Here is a 14941-nt window from a genome sequence, read left to right on the forward strand (position 1 = left end):
CTGTGTCCATGAGTCCACCATAAGAAGAAATCTGAACAGAAATCTGAGTGGTGATCATGCGAGGTCACCACGGAGGAAACCACTGCTCTCCCCCCAAAAAAAACCACCACTGCCCCTCTCAAGTTTGCTAAAGACCACATGGATGTTCCACAGCAAGTCCTGGAACAATGTTCTGTGGACAGACGTGACAAAAGTTGAACTTGTTGGTAAATGTGCACAGCGTTATGTTTGGAGATAACAAAACACTGTATACCAACTCCAAAACCTCATCCCACCTGGGAAGCATGGCGGAGGCTGTACGGCTTGCAATCATCGAGGGACCGATGAATTCCAAGATGTATCAGGAAATTCTACAGCAGAATGTCAGGGTGTCTGCCTGTGATCTAAAACTCGAAAGACGCTGGGTCATGCAGCATGACAAAAACAAAGGAGTACATCAACAACAGAGTGGCTGAAACAGAAGAAATTCCATATTTTGGGATGGCCAAGTAAGAGTCCTGACCCCAATCCCATTGAAGTGCTGTGGCGTGATCTGAAGCAGGCCGTTCAGCGCAAGACATCCCAAAAATATACATGAACTGAAACAGTTTTGCATAGAGGAATAGGCCAAAATACTTCCTAACCGCTGCTCAGGTCTGACCAGCCGCTACAGAAAGTGGGGATTGAGGTTTTTGTCATAAAGGAGGTTCCACTAGCTCCTTAATATAAGGGTTCACATACTTTTTCCATCAATGACCTTGATTGTTTAAACCATTTGGTCAATAAAGAAACAGCAATGTCAAATGTTGGGCGTGTGTTGTTTGTGAAATCAGACTCTCTTTATTAATTATTATGACTTCGATAAAGATAAGATCACATGTTAGGAGCCATTCATGCAGAAATCCACATCATTCCGAAGGGCTGTTTACAAAAGTTTTTCTCCCAACTGTATGTGAGAGAAAAGCAGAGACGCTCACTGAGTAAGGTGGGGTTGTAGCTTTGCAAATCACAAGGACATTTGTACGCTCAAAATGGGACAGGAGCACCCCAGATGGGACTCAAACCCACAATCGCTGTTTTAGGAGGCCAGTGTCTTAGCCATTAGGCCACTGGGGCACACTGGGGAGGGTCAATCACGCTGATGAGAGCCAGTTTTTTTTTTCCTTTGCTTTTTCAAAGGGATCCCCAAAATTAGGGAAGTTAGGCAGCAGAAGGTTTACTGTGACCTGAGAAGGACCGGCATCCAATCACGGTGGTACACACACACACGCTCTCACTCATCTGAGCTACACGGCTACCAAGATGATCTCAGGTGCGCCGAGCTGGTACGGAACATATTGAACTGATCGACGACCAATTGTCTCTCAGACAGGCTTTTCACCTCTGAGCTCCCTGACTGACAGTGATCAGCTAGGTAGTGAAACAGTCAGCTGCTTCTAAGCCTTAAACAGCTGCATCTCGGCGCTTCCACGGAGAGATGATTTGAAAGCCGAACATCGCCTATTGGGAACACCTTTCTATCACTAGTTTAAGAGACTCTTAAGGTCTTGCAGAGGTGCCTGTCTAATAGCATGTGCTTTGCAAGCTATAGGTGTTTAGGCTGAGGCAGAATGCCTGTTAACAAAATGTTTTTCTAAAGGGGCCTCGCACTCTTTTCCAAGCAATGGTCACCATCCCCACCGAGTGTCACAATGTAGTCATGTCCTAGGACATCACCTGTTAGTCTCCATTTGTCTGCCACCAACACTTTAGGTTACGGAGTCACAACCGCACCCCGGAGACCAGAGGAGCCATTGGCGTTCTGGCGGCGCAGATTGGGCTGAAGGTGGGACGCTTGAATCTCGCTGTTGGAGGCCGTCTGAAACTGACCCAAGCCTTTCCCTTGAATTAAATGTAAATAAGAAATGAACCCCAGATGCACATGGAATCAATCACGTGTTTCCTTTGAGCCGTTTCAGAGACTGCTCCAGAGTTTACCTTGCACAGATGCGCAAAGATTAATGATGGGGGTGCACGCTTCCAGGCGTCTTACAACTGTAGGGACTGTTTAGAGACAATTCGTAGATTGTTCTCATTTCCCTCTATTCCCCGTGTTGCAGTGGTAGGATGACGTAAATTCCTGCTTCGACACGTAACGGCATTATAATCAAGTGCAGGAGCTGAGGGCTTTAGTTTTGTTTCGTTTTCCATGGCGTTCGTAAGCGCGCAAATCAAAGGCAATTCCTGCGTCTAACACGAATGTAAATGCTTTGGAAAGTGCAGTGTGGTGCAGCTTGTAAAATCCTTGTCCACATTTGTGGTTTGTTGATGTTTTTTCTGTCTGCCAAAGTTGCATTTTGACATCCGGACTGGGGGACTTCATCATTTGAACGTGAAGCCAGCCTTAAACCCTCTGAGGCATGTCTGTCTGCCGGCACGAATCTTGTGAAAGGTATTTTTTTTTTTAACGGAGAGCGACTTTAAAAAGGTTTCCGCAGCGACTTCGCACTCCGTGTTAGATTATAGGAGGAATGCGGCGGCAGCGAGCTCGCTTTTGTCACGGCCGAGTGGTTAAGGCGATGGACTCGAAATGCGTTGGGGCTTCCCCGCGCAGGTTCGGAACTTGCCGACTCCGGCGTCTGCCGCACGTCGCCTTGTGCCTGCGCGGCAAAGGCAAAGTGCCGCTTCTCCTTTCCCGGTACTATAAAAATGCTAAATCGCTTGGACCCGCTGCCATGGAAAGCAGTTCTTCAGATTACCACACATTCTGCGTTCGCACCTCTGGTGCTCTACTTATGCCTTTGAAAACCTAATGAATAAAGCTGAAAGAACCGACACGATATGTAGGTGCTCGTAAAGCACGCATTAAAGAACTGTTAACAGCAAGGGTTTCAGTGGGTTAACTGAGGAGAAGGCGTGATCGCTAATTGTTGACTTTTTATTTGGTGTTAGAAACACTCTTACTGTGCATGATGTGCAACAAATGTAGCCACAGAAATTGCATCACGCTTTCATGTATCCTATCGCAGACACCAACGTTGCCTAGATAGAAAACCGAAATAGCCGTGGGTTTGCTTGTTGGTCTGAAGGATCTCTCTTCGAATCTCTATCATTTGTCAATGGAAGTAAAAGGCGCTGCAATCTCATACGTTCAGAATCAAACCCGCAGCTGTTGTTCGACTTTATTTCTTGACTAATTACAACTGAGTGTCGCATGAGCAGTTACGTAAACTTGTCTGGTATATTTGAACACAAATGCCGTTCTTCAATTAAAACTAACAGTACATTGTCAGGGACATTCAGTTCTATACAAACAAGAGACAGACAAGAGAATATTTCTACCTTTCATGTGGACTACGTGTTGACTTACTGATCGGAATAATTGAAAAGTTCGGGTTCATAGCCGATGCAGTGCGTGCTAATTAGAACAACAGCAACGCTGAGCTCTCAGCACCGTACTGAGCCCAGGTGTTTTTCTAAAGCTGTCAGGTGCAGTTCATTTACATGAAGGAAATCTCTTACTGGGTACGATTACAATACAGTAAGTAGCACAGACTACTTAGGGAGTAGCCTGATGCGTTTAAAAACGACCCGAGCCAGGCAGAAGTCGAACCTACAATCTCCTGATCCGTAGTCAGACGTGTTATCCATTGCACCACTGACCCTGGTGCAACACTGCAGGACTGCAACCCGGTGAGCTCAGCACTGCAACTAGTAAAATACCCCCGGTCCATTCTTTTCCAAAAGTGAGAAACACCTGTTTTCTACATTTTGTCTGTTTTAAAACCATATCTCTTTAAACCAAACCAAGAGTTTGTCTTTTGCTCTGATATTCTGATTCATTTCGATTTCAAAGAAAAAAAAAACTACCTTCCAAAGCATCATAAAATTGTCCCTTCTTCCAGACTCTACTTCTCTCTTGTAGTAGTACAGCAGACCTTTCCAGGTGAGCAGATCACAGAGTCCGAAATGAGCTTCCTCCATCAAGCAAAGTACCTGAACATGACTCTGTCATCATAAAAGCGCCCCTGTAATAAAGAAATTCAATCTGAAATCAAGAGGGCAGTTGCCTATTGAAATACAAGAAGTCATCAATTTTAACCTAGCAACACATTAAAGGCTGCATCTATACAAGTACGATTCTAGAAATGCTCACCAGATTACGTTTTAAGAAGGAACTGCGCTTCAGGTTCTGCCGAGATCTTAACTCGGATGGCAGGATTCAGAGTTCGGAGTGCGGACTGATTGCGCACGGAGGGTCCATATACTGTGGATCCCTCAGTGATCTTCCGCGTATTCAAACCGCCAGCGTGTGACTCCCCTGTCCCCGTGACCTCATTGCTCTGCTCTCTCCTCTGTGCAGCCGAGCCCGATTCACGGTAAAGTGAAAAAAAAATATGCCCTCAACGTGAGATTTACTCTGGAGCGAGGATAGATGTTACCTTTTTATCATTGAACAGGATGTATGTGATGTGGCGACTAGGTTCAATTTTGTATCCTCTTTAAAAGATTAAGGAGTGGGGTGAGCGTGATTTACCACCCTTTCAGCTAAGAACCCGACGTGCGCACCGTTTAAGCTGCATAGACTCGGTCGTTTAACTCTTCTCCATTAGCAGGGTTAAGGTTAAAGAAAAAAAACATTGCTGACTTCTTTTTTTTTTGCCAGCTGCTAGCGCTGATTAGCAAGGTTTGTATTTCATGTTTTGCAAGTTGCATCCATTTTAAGAAAAACAAGTCGTGTTAAAGACAGGAAATGAATACTTGCATTTAATTAAGTCTAGCCGCAGGCAGTTATCCACTGGGATTCAGACCCAGGGTCTCCTGTTTACTAGACAGGCGCTTTAACCAACTAAGCCACAGCACCCCGGGAGTGCTGTCCTTTTGCAGCCACTTGGACACACCACTCAGACACATCTGCATTCGGTGTGTGCTCCGCCTGCTCGCTGAGCAAGTTGCCACCTTTACATACAATAGCAACATCGACACCAAGAGAAAGGATGACAAATGGCTTTTATCTGGAACTTTTCATGTCCAAGGAGCTCAATGTGCTTTCTGTGTACAACAGGGCCACTGAACTCCACGCTGGCCACTGAACCACAGCAGTGGCTTGCTGGCTTGACATCTCCCAAGGAAAATGTTGAAATCGCATGTGGAACAGGAAAATGACCCTCGAGTACGAGGGAAAAAAAAGAAAAAGATCATCTGGAGCGCGCCAACCCAGTTGGGACAGCCCAGTTTTGTTGACGAGGTGGCCGAGTGGTTAAGGCGATGGATTGCTAGTCCATTGTGCTTTGCACGCATGGGTTCAAATCCCATCCTTGTTGGTTTCCATGTCTGTTTCCATTCTGTTTTTGATCCCTATTGCTCAATGCACAGTGAAAGCATTGCATACATGTGTCTGACAATGAGAAATGGGCCCCTGAGACAGTCATTTGCCTGTTTCACAAATGATCGTATTTTACTAGAGATTCTGTTTGGGATTCAGATGTGCATTCGGACAGCAATCCCTTTCAAGAAATGATACGTTCTGGATGAGGTCAAAGGTGCATCATTTGGACACTTTGTGGGCTTGAAATACAAAGAAAATCATGTTCTATGGTACAAGATAAATACAAAACTTAAGCTTTTATTATAATTAGATTTGTTTATAAAGCATAAGCAATCATTTATTACATTAATATATGTAAAAATAACATTTTAGCATCATACGTTTAGTATATTTAGTCCCTAATGCTGAAAGAAATGATCATAGAACATGACTTCTAACCTTACCTGCTGTGTTTTTGATCCCTATTGCTCAATGCACAGTGAAAGCATTGCATACATGTGTCTGACAATGAGAAATGGGCCCCTGAGACAGTCATTTGCCTGTTTCACAAATGATCGTATTTTACTAGAGATTCTGTTTGGGATTCAGATGTGCATTCGGACAGCAATCCCTTTCAAGAAATGATACGTTCTGGATGAGGTCAAAGGTGCTGGAACACTGTATTTAGGATGTGTTTGCAGTTATTCTGTGTTTCTAGCTTCAACCCAGTGATATATATATATATGCTCACTGATTTTTTGGTACATGCCCAGGGCAATAATCATTATGAGGATTTATTTCCATATGTGCTAGAGGTAGTGTTGTGAAATTCTTCAACACACTGGATCGCAGGTTTAAACCTGCACTCTTACTCCTTAAATACCAACAAATGCAGATATGTAGCAATCATATTGTAGCGGACACTCATTTGCCTGTTTCACAAATGATCATATTTTACTAGAGATTCTGTTTGGGATACGGATGTGCATTCTGACAACAATCTCTTTCAAAAAATGATTTTACCTTATCGCAGCTTTGCCCCTCTTGCCTCTTTGGAAAATATCTCCATCTTGTGGTCGTTGTTGGTAGTGTTTAGACAATATCTCCATCTTGTGGTCGTTGTTGGTAATGTCTAGACAATATCTCCATCATGTGGTCGTTGTTGGTAATGTCTTCTTATGCCCTTTTTTATTTCAATTCTTTATTAGTTGATTCTAGAATCTCTACAATAGAGCTGAAAATATCAGTTTTGTAGCAGACAATATGACATTAGTTATAGTCCAATTAAGACTTTATTACCCTGTTTGTAACATAACAAATTAAAATGGATTAAAACTAAGTTTGGAACACCAGGGAACATAAAAAATGATTTTTAGGAAAACCATGAGGTTCTCTGTGTCCGATGCCTGCAAGGGGAGAAAGCTAGAATCCTTTGCTTTTTCAAAATTTGAAAATAAACATCATATAACAACAGCTTTCATTCCTAGGAGTGAAAAATAACCATTTTTGAAGACATATTAGTTTCTAAAACACTACAATAAAGTTAAAAACATCCGTTTTATATTACTTTTAGTATTTTTAGTGAAATTAGTCATTTATTGCACTATTTTTAATATAATCTCTAATTAAAAGTGAATAGAATTAAGTTTGGAGCAACAAGGAACACAAAAAAAAAAGATTTTAAGGAAAAAAATGATGTCTTCTGTGCCAGGTGCCTGCAAGGGGAGAAAGCTAGAATCCTACCCAGGCTCCTGGAGCTCTGTCCTGGCTAAAGGAGGGTGAATCCATCCCCTTCAAAGCTCCATGAAAAAATGATCATTTAAAATTTGAAAAAAAAAAACATCATATAACAACAGTTTTCATTCATAGGAGTGAAAAACAACCATTTTTGAAGACATATTAGTTTCTAAAACACTACAATAAAGTTGAAAACATCCGTTTTATATTACATTAATTTTTGTGAAATTAGTCATTTATTGCACTATTTTTAATAAAATCTCTAATTAAAAGTGATTAAAATTAAGTTTGGAACAACAAGGAACACACAAAAAAAAGATTTTAAGGAAAAAAATATTGTCTTCTGTGCCAGGTGCCTGCAAGGGGAGAAAGCTAGAATCCTACCCAGGCTCCTGGAGCTCTGTCCTGGCTAAAGGAGGGTGAATCCATCCCATTCAAAGCTCCATGAAAAAATGATATTTTTAAATTTGAAAAAAAAAAACATTATAGAACAACATCTCTTGGTCCACAGAGTGCAAAAATCCAACTTTGAAGAAAATCCATTGACTGATCCCCGAATCCTGAAGTTTCTTCGCATGATATCGGGCTTGCAACCACTTTCTGGAAAATTTTCAGCTCCATTGTAGAGATACTAGAATCAACTAATAGAGAATTAAAATAAAAAAGGGCATAAGAAGACATTACCAACAACGACCACAAGATGGAGATGTTGTCTAGACATTACCAACAACGACCACAAGATGGAGATATTGTCTAGACATTACCAACAACGACCACAAGATGGAGATATTTTCCAAAGAGGCAAGAAGGGCAAAGCTGCGATAAGGTAAAATCATTTTTTGAAAGAGATTGTTGTCAGAATGCACATCCGTATCCCAAACAGAATCTCTAGTAAAATATGATCATTTGTGAAACAGGCAAATGAGTGTCCGCTACAATATGATTGCTACATATCTGCATTTGTTGGTATTTAAGGAGTAAGAGTGCAGGGGGTTTAAACCTGCGATCCAGTGTGTTGAAGAATTTCACAACACTACCTCTAGCACATATGGAAATAAATCCTCATAATGATTATTGCCCTGGGCATGTACCAAAAAATCAGTGAGCATATACATATATCGCTGTGTTGAAGCTAGAGACACAGAATAAGTGCAAACACATCCTAAATACAGTGTTCCTGCACCTTGACCTCATCCAGAATGTATCGTTTTTTGAAAGCGATTGCTGTCAGAATGCACAACTGAATCCCAAACAGAATCTCTAGTCAAATATGATCATTTGTGAAACAGGCAAATGAGTCTCTCAGGTGCCCATTGCTCATTTTCAGACACATTTATGCAATACTTTCACCATGCGTTGAGCAATAGGGATTAAAGATACCAGAGGTAAGGTTTAAAAGTGATTCTGAGGTGCAACACATCAGCGAAACAGCTAGGCATCTGAAATGCGGGGTTTGAGAGCCCTTCAGGGAACACCGTACCCTAAAGGTACCAGAAGTCCACTAGTATAAGCATTAAGTCACTGTCAGCCCTGCTGCAATGTAATTGCTACATATCTTCATTTCTTTGTCTTTTAAGGAGTAAGAGTGCAGGGGGTCTAAATCTGCGATCCAGTGTGTTGAAGTATTTCACAACACTACCTGTAGCCCGTCTGGAAATAAATCCTCATTCTGATTATTGACCTGGGCATGTACCAATAAATCACTGAGTATATATATATATCACTGTGTTGAAGCTAGAGACCTGTATGTAATAATATGATGCTAAAATGTTATTTTCACATGTAAGAAAACCGGCTCAGGGACGCCAAATATGTAATGTTGCCATAGCAAAATTAAATGTAGTGGCTCTCTGAAGGCACCAGTTCTGTAGGGTTTGGGCATTTACTGAGACAATTATTAATTGTAGCAGTAAATCACAAAGTTGATTCTTTTGATAGCTTTACAATCCAACCATGTGATACAACTCAAACAACGCACACACACAGGTACTAATACACGAGGATACATTTATTAATACATAAAATATGCATGTAAACCTAACAGATCTTATCAAGAGGGTTATCAGAATACAAAAGATATATATTCAGTCAGTTACGAAGTGTTACACATATCAAGAGGACATACGTTCAGTATATCATTCATTAAGACCGTTTCGTTAATGAACTTGGTTATAACTTCTACATTAGATACTCAAACAAGTACATAACTCTTAGGAATTAAATTGATATCAACTGGTTGGGATAACAATTGAATTCTCGAGCTGTAATGCATTGAAGTTGAATACTCATCCAATCTTTGGGGATTCAGATCTTCCTGCGGGCACAAAGAAACAGTTGCAGGCTGTTGCTGTCCAATCCGCGCTCTCTGGCTCCGTGCCAGGCTGTGCTGTGCGGCTTGCGACGCTGCACTGCTGATGCTCACTGTTGGCTTTAACTAGCAAAGTTTGTGCACAGGAGAAAAGATGACTGTGGGTCCCAGCAAGTCAGGAAGAGGACCGGTTCGTTTCTGATGAAGAGCTAGTTCTGAATAGTGATTCAGCTGTCCACAGTTCTGACCTGTTCACAAGGCCTGCTGCTGGTGCTAACCTCGGGTGGATCCTCTGGTTATTCTCTGGCAACCTCCGCTCTAGACTCTTAGAACAAAGGAAAGTTCTGGCACTCGTACACACTGGCCGTTCCGTGGTTGTCCGGGCTGAGTCTCAGGATGGTCAGGAGGCACGCTGCGAGAATGTCCTGCCCTTGGGAGCCTTCTGCTCCTGGGCCGTCCTGCCCTGGAATTCTCCTTTGAATTCCCTTTAGAATTGTCCACAGAATCCTCTGAATCCTCCCTTCTGAATCTTACTGAATCTCACAGGCTCTCTGTGTTGCCTGTTTTTACCTGGAGGAACTTCAGCTCATTGATTGGCTGAAAGTTCCATGGGCATCAGAGTCCCACGTGGGTTACTCGGCCCTACCAGTCCCTGATTGATTGATCAAGGTGAGATATGAGTCACTTAGTCCTGACACTTAGTAATGCAGTCCAGATGTCCAACTGGCACTCCCTAGACAGATAGGCGCCAATGGATGACCATTGATCATGATAGCCAGGCTTAGCTAAGTGCATCCCCCTTTGGGAGCTGTCCTAGGACCTTAAATCACCCTGCAGAACAGTTTCTCTGTGGCTGCACCACAGAGATGAACAGAGAAATGGGGCCTCATTTGGGAAGGCTCAGAACACTTAATTCTGCCTTATTAATAAGCCTCGCCGCTACATATCCCCCCTTTTTGAAGGTCACGAGGTCCTGAGGCGTTGTTGCCTTCAAAACAAAACAGAGTTAAGTGATGTCCCTTGCCATTAGAACATTAATCTTAAATGTCCACATTACTCCTCGAGAATTCATACCGGAACCAGCGTTGGATACAAACAGGATGAATAACATCTGGAGTATGTATAAACACGGTAGGAGACATTATCTAAGTCTAGGAATTACACATCAGGAAGTTCACTGTCAATATCTGATACCTCTGTAGTACATATTTGGGGAGAAATCACTTCCTTTCTTTTGACATGCTACCTTTGACTCATTCATGCTACCCAGATTACATTTTGATGCAAGAGTACAGCATTCAGAGTACACTGTCAGTCATGATCCAGCTTCCCAGCAGCAGTGTTACAATAACAACAGTTCCTGTTCCCAGCCCCGCGATAAACCACAACACCTGTGTTGGGTATCTGCTTGGGTGGTTTGGAGGTTTGTTCCATTAAAGCAAACTAACTACCTGTACCTCTTCAGGGCTTACTGTTTCTTGGATTTCTATCCAATTCAATAGTGTGGCACCTGAAGGCATCCATGACCTCAAGTTTGGTCTTATGTTGTCTGGTTCCAGACCGTACAGTGTTAAGTTACCATGCTGTACTATGGCCTCCTCGGGAACTTGCAGGAAAACTGTTTGATTAGGTAGCTGCATTGTGGTAGCTGTATCATGCCTGTCACAAGTCATAGTGTCAGTTAAATGTGGTGTGCTGACCAGCCATTTACTTCCTACCTGCTCTTCATGGGGTTCATTAACCTCCCTCTGCTCGTTAGTAGCTTTACACCCTTCATTGGTGAATCGTTTAGACACAGCCAATGGATAGCTTTGGTAGCCATACCCATCTCAAGATTTGGAACCAAATTCAATCTTGGATTGCCTTCTGGGTGAGCTATGAGCGATGGGGTTAATGTCACATACTCCTCTACTGAGAAGAGTGGAATCAAGTGGGTTGGGAATCGTGCCGTGGTTAGACTAGCTACAGTGGCACTAAGCTCCCTTAATAGGTCTTGTGTCAACATTCTGGCCTGTTGCACACAAGCATAAACCCACTGTATAACACCAACAATCATGTCCACTGGTTGGGGAATAAGGTTTAACCCTGTTGCATAGGAAATTGCCTGTAGGGTTTTCCCTAAGCTTTCCAACTTTTGCTGCTGTCGATACAGTCTGTCACTACCCTCCGGCATCTCTGACCCCTGCCTTCTTGGGGCAGTCAGGGTGAGAGTGCCAGTAGCACACAAACCTACCAGAAAAAAGCAAACGTGCAACAGTGGCGGCAGCAATCAGTCCTCCCAAAAGTCTTTTCGGGTGGCTGATCCCAGTCATTTCCTTCTGAGTGACTGTCGCCTTTCTAAGCTGGCGCAGCGTGTACATGGTGTCTTTCTCAGTATGCCCTGTGGCATCTTGGGCACCAACATCCTGGAAATATGGGGAGATCTGACGCAGCTGCTGATGCTGCTCCTCCTTTTCCAGGGCATCTGCTTTTTCGATTTGTTCATGCCTGTGCTCTAGGAACCCTGCAGGGGGTGGTGCAGCGGTAGAGCATGCCTGACCCTCGGCTGAGTGGTCATCTGGAGCACCTGAGTGATCTGGGATTGTTACCCCATTCTCACTGTTCAGGTCCACCCTGCACACTTCCTGATTGAGGAATCCCTCTATCGGCATGTTTACAATCGTTCGCTGGGCGTGGGTGTAGGACACCTGCTCGCTCCCCCCTTCCCTTGCTAGGGGTTCAGGGAGCTGCCCCAGCACTGGGATAGCTAGTTCACTGTCTTTGAACTTACTATCACTCACCAGGCCCATGTCAGTGCAGGCGGGGATTCTGACACCCCTCTTTGCGATGTCCTGCACTGGCAGGCGGGTGACTTGACCATCCAGCTCCAGTCTGGCTGAACCACTGTTGGTCAGACTCAGACTGACAGACTGAGCTGGTGGCTGTAAGAAAACCGGCTCGGCTTTCATTCCCTGTCCCTTCTGGGGGACTGGGTGTGTTGGCAACCCTGCCGTTGAGGCAGGAACAATCAGGTCAGTCTCACTCACTACCTGGTAGTTGTGAGAAATAATGTTACCTGACTGCAGGTTCCCTGGGTCACAGCAGAGGGAATCGGCATCTGGGATCAGGTGTGTCCACAGCGCAGTAGTCTCAGCGTCCAGCTGGACCTCCTGTCTAACCTGTGAATGTTGCACCAGGGGCACCTGGCGGTGGCCCTGTGACAGCTGCTCAAGCAGATCCTTACTAATAGAGGACCTCTCAGGGCTAAGGGTGAGGGCTACATCACCAACCTGCTCTCCTGCCATCTGGATCCCTTCCACCACTGCAGGGTGGTGTTCCTGACCCCTCTTGGGTGCCAGGGTGCACAGGGAAAGCTCCTTTTCATCGCCAGGTGGGGAGATCTGCTCCTCTTTAGGGATGTAAAAGGTGTGTGCTTTACCTGGTGGATCAGGCGGCTGCTTGGAGCACCGCTCCTGTGGCATGGAGGCTGTTGGGACCTTGGCCGGGACACGACTTCCCTGTATATCCGGGGAACAAGGAAATATTTTTATTTCTTGTCCAGAGGGAACAGAAGGAATCTCCACATAGGCTTCTGTGTTCGGTGGGCACTGTGTGAGCACAGTCTGCCTCTTGGCCCCCCTTTCCTTCTGTACAGAAGGCTTAGGAGCCTTGACCTGTTTCCACACTTTGCCTTTCTGGTGATCCACCAAAGGTTCCTCTCTGAGTCGCATGCCCTTTTCTTTTTCAACCCGTTTGAGCTTGCCGTGTGACATCAAACACCTTTCAACCTCAGTGTCAATCAGTGTCTCACAGTGTAAGACATCTCCCATGGCAGCCTTGAGGTAAAAGCTTCTTGCTTTTCCTCTGTGTTTTACTGCCTGCTCTGTGACTTCAGGGGTGGAGTCAGCACTCACTTGGGAGTGGCTGAATTCATCCAGGCAGGAACCCTTCTGCTCAATCAGATAGACTGAGGGAGGGAGAGGGGGCGGGTCTCCGCCTCCTCCAGTGGAGAGTATCAGCTCATTCACGCTTCCGGCAGCCTTGGGGAGCGGTTGTCCCTGTCCTAATAAAGCTTGTTCAAGCCTGGCCAGGCGGGTGGCTACTGAATCCTTTTGTTCAGCTTTATCTAGCCCTTTCCCTCCCCCGGTGTTCTCATGGCACTTAGGACGCTGGGTGTGGTCCTGTGTGCATGCTTTGGAACGGGGCTTAGCCAGCTCAGGAGCCTGTGCTCCTTCGAGCAGGGGGGAATTAACCCTGCTGGCTCTGACGGCAAACACAGTCACTTTAACAGCTTTTTGCTCAGAGCGACTTTGGACATCATACTCCCAGGCTTTCTGCACGAATCTCTTAATATCAGTCATTTTCATGGTCTGTGCATCTGTATGCATTAAGATCATCTTTCTGACTGACGGGTGGAGATTCGCAATGAATAAACCCTTGAAATGTGTGTTCTCTTCGCAACCCTCATCATTTCGCCCTGCAAAATAAGTTCGTCTAAGTCTCTCGTAATATTCGCGAGGGGACTCTGCTCTCTTGTGCTTAATGTTAAGAGCGGCGGCTATCGCAGCAGTCGGGTCAATAAACGCACTGTATTCTTCGATAAGTGCTTGACAAAGCTGCTCAAAATCATTACAGACTTCTTTCATCTGCCTAGCCATCCACTCATGTACAGCTCTGCTGGTAGTTTTCCTGACCAGAAACACTTTCTCCTGTTCTGTGGCGTTTGGCAGATACTGCAGGGTATACCTGAGGTCCTGAATATAACTCTCGATATTATTCTTTGACACTGCGGGGTCAAATCTCTCTATGTCCTTCGCTAGCTCTCTCAGAGAATGGAGATTTATCCTTCTAGCTTCTCCGCTGACGGAGATATGGAAGAGATCGTGGTCAGACCTGTCGCTGCTAGAGAGAGTGCTTAATAGCGACTCGAATTCAGACCTTTTAGCAACCATCGTTAAACTTAAAGAGTATTACTTTTAAGTACGAAATCACAGTTTTACCATGAAAACCACAAGATCAAGTATGCAATCAACCCGGTAGATCGCAAAAGATCACAAAACAATCAAGCACTGCTTAAAGAGCAAGGGGAACTTTTTTTTCTTTCGGCTTTCAGCACACCGTATTGTTGTGTATGAAACCCGCGGCGTTTTATATTGAATTATTCCGCTTGGTTGACTCATTTCAGTCTTGCCACGCCCACCCAGGGACGCCAAATAATGTAAGAAAACCGGCTCAGGGACGCCAAATATGTAATGTTGCCATAGCAAAATTAAATGTAGTGGCTCTCTGAAGGCACCAGTTCTGTAGGGTTTGGGCATTTACTGAGACAATTATTAATTGTAGCAGTAAATCACAAAGTTGATTCTTTTGATGGCTTTAGAATCAAACCATGCGACATAACTCAAACAACGCGCACACACAGGTACTAATACACGAGGATACATTTATTAATACATAAAATATGCATGTAAACCTAACAGATCTTATCAAGAGGGTTATCAGAATACAAAAGATATATATTCAGTCAGTTACGAAGTGTTACACATATCAAGAGGACATACGTTCAGTATATCATTCATTAAGACCGTTTCGTTAATGAACTTGGTTATAACTTCTACATTAGATACTCAAACAAGTACATAACTCTTAGG

This window comes from Lepisosteus oculatus, unplaced genomic scaffold, assembly GCF_040954835.1.
Source record: "Lepisosteus oculatus isolate fLepOcu1 unplaced genomic scaffold, fLepOcu1.hap2 HAP2_SCAFFOLD_48, whole genome shotgun sequence".
NCBI classification, from domain to species: domain Eukaryota; kingdom Metazoa; phylum Chordata; class Actinopteri; order Semionotiformes; family Lepisosteidae; genus Lepisosteus; species Lepisosteus oculatus.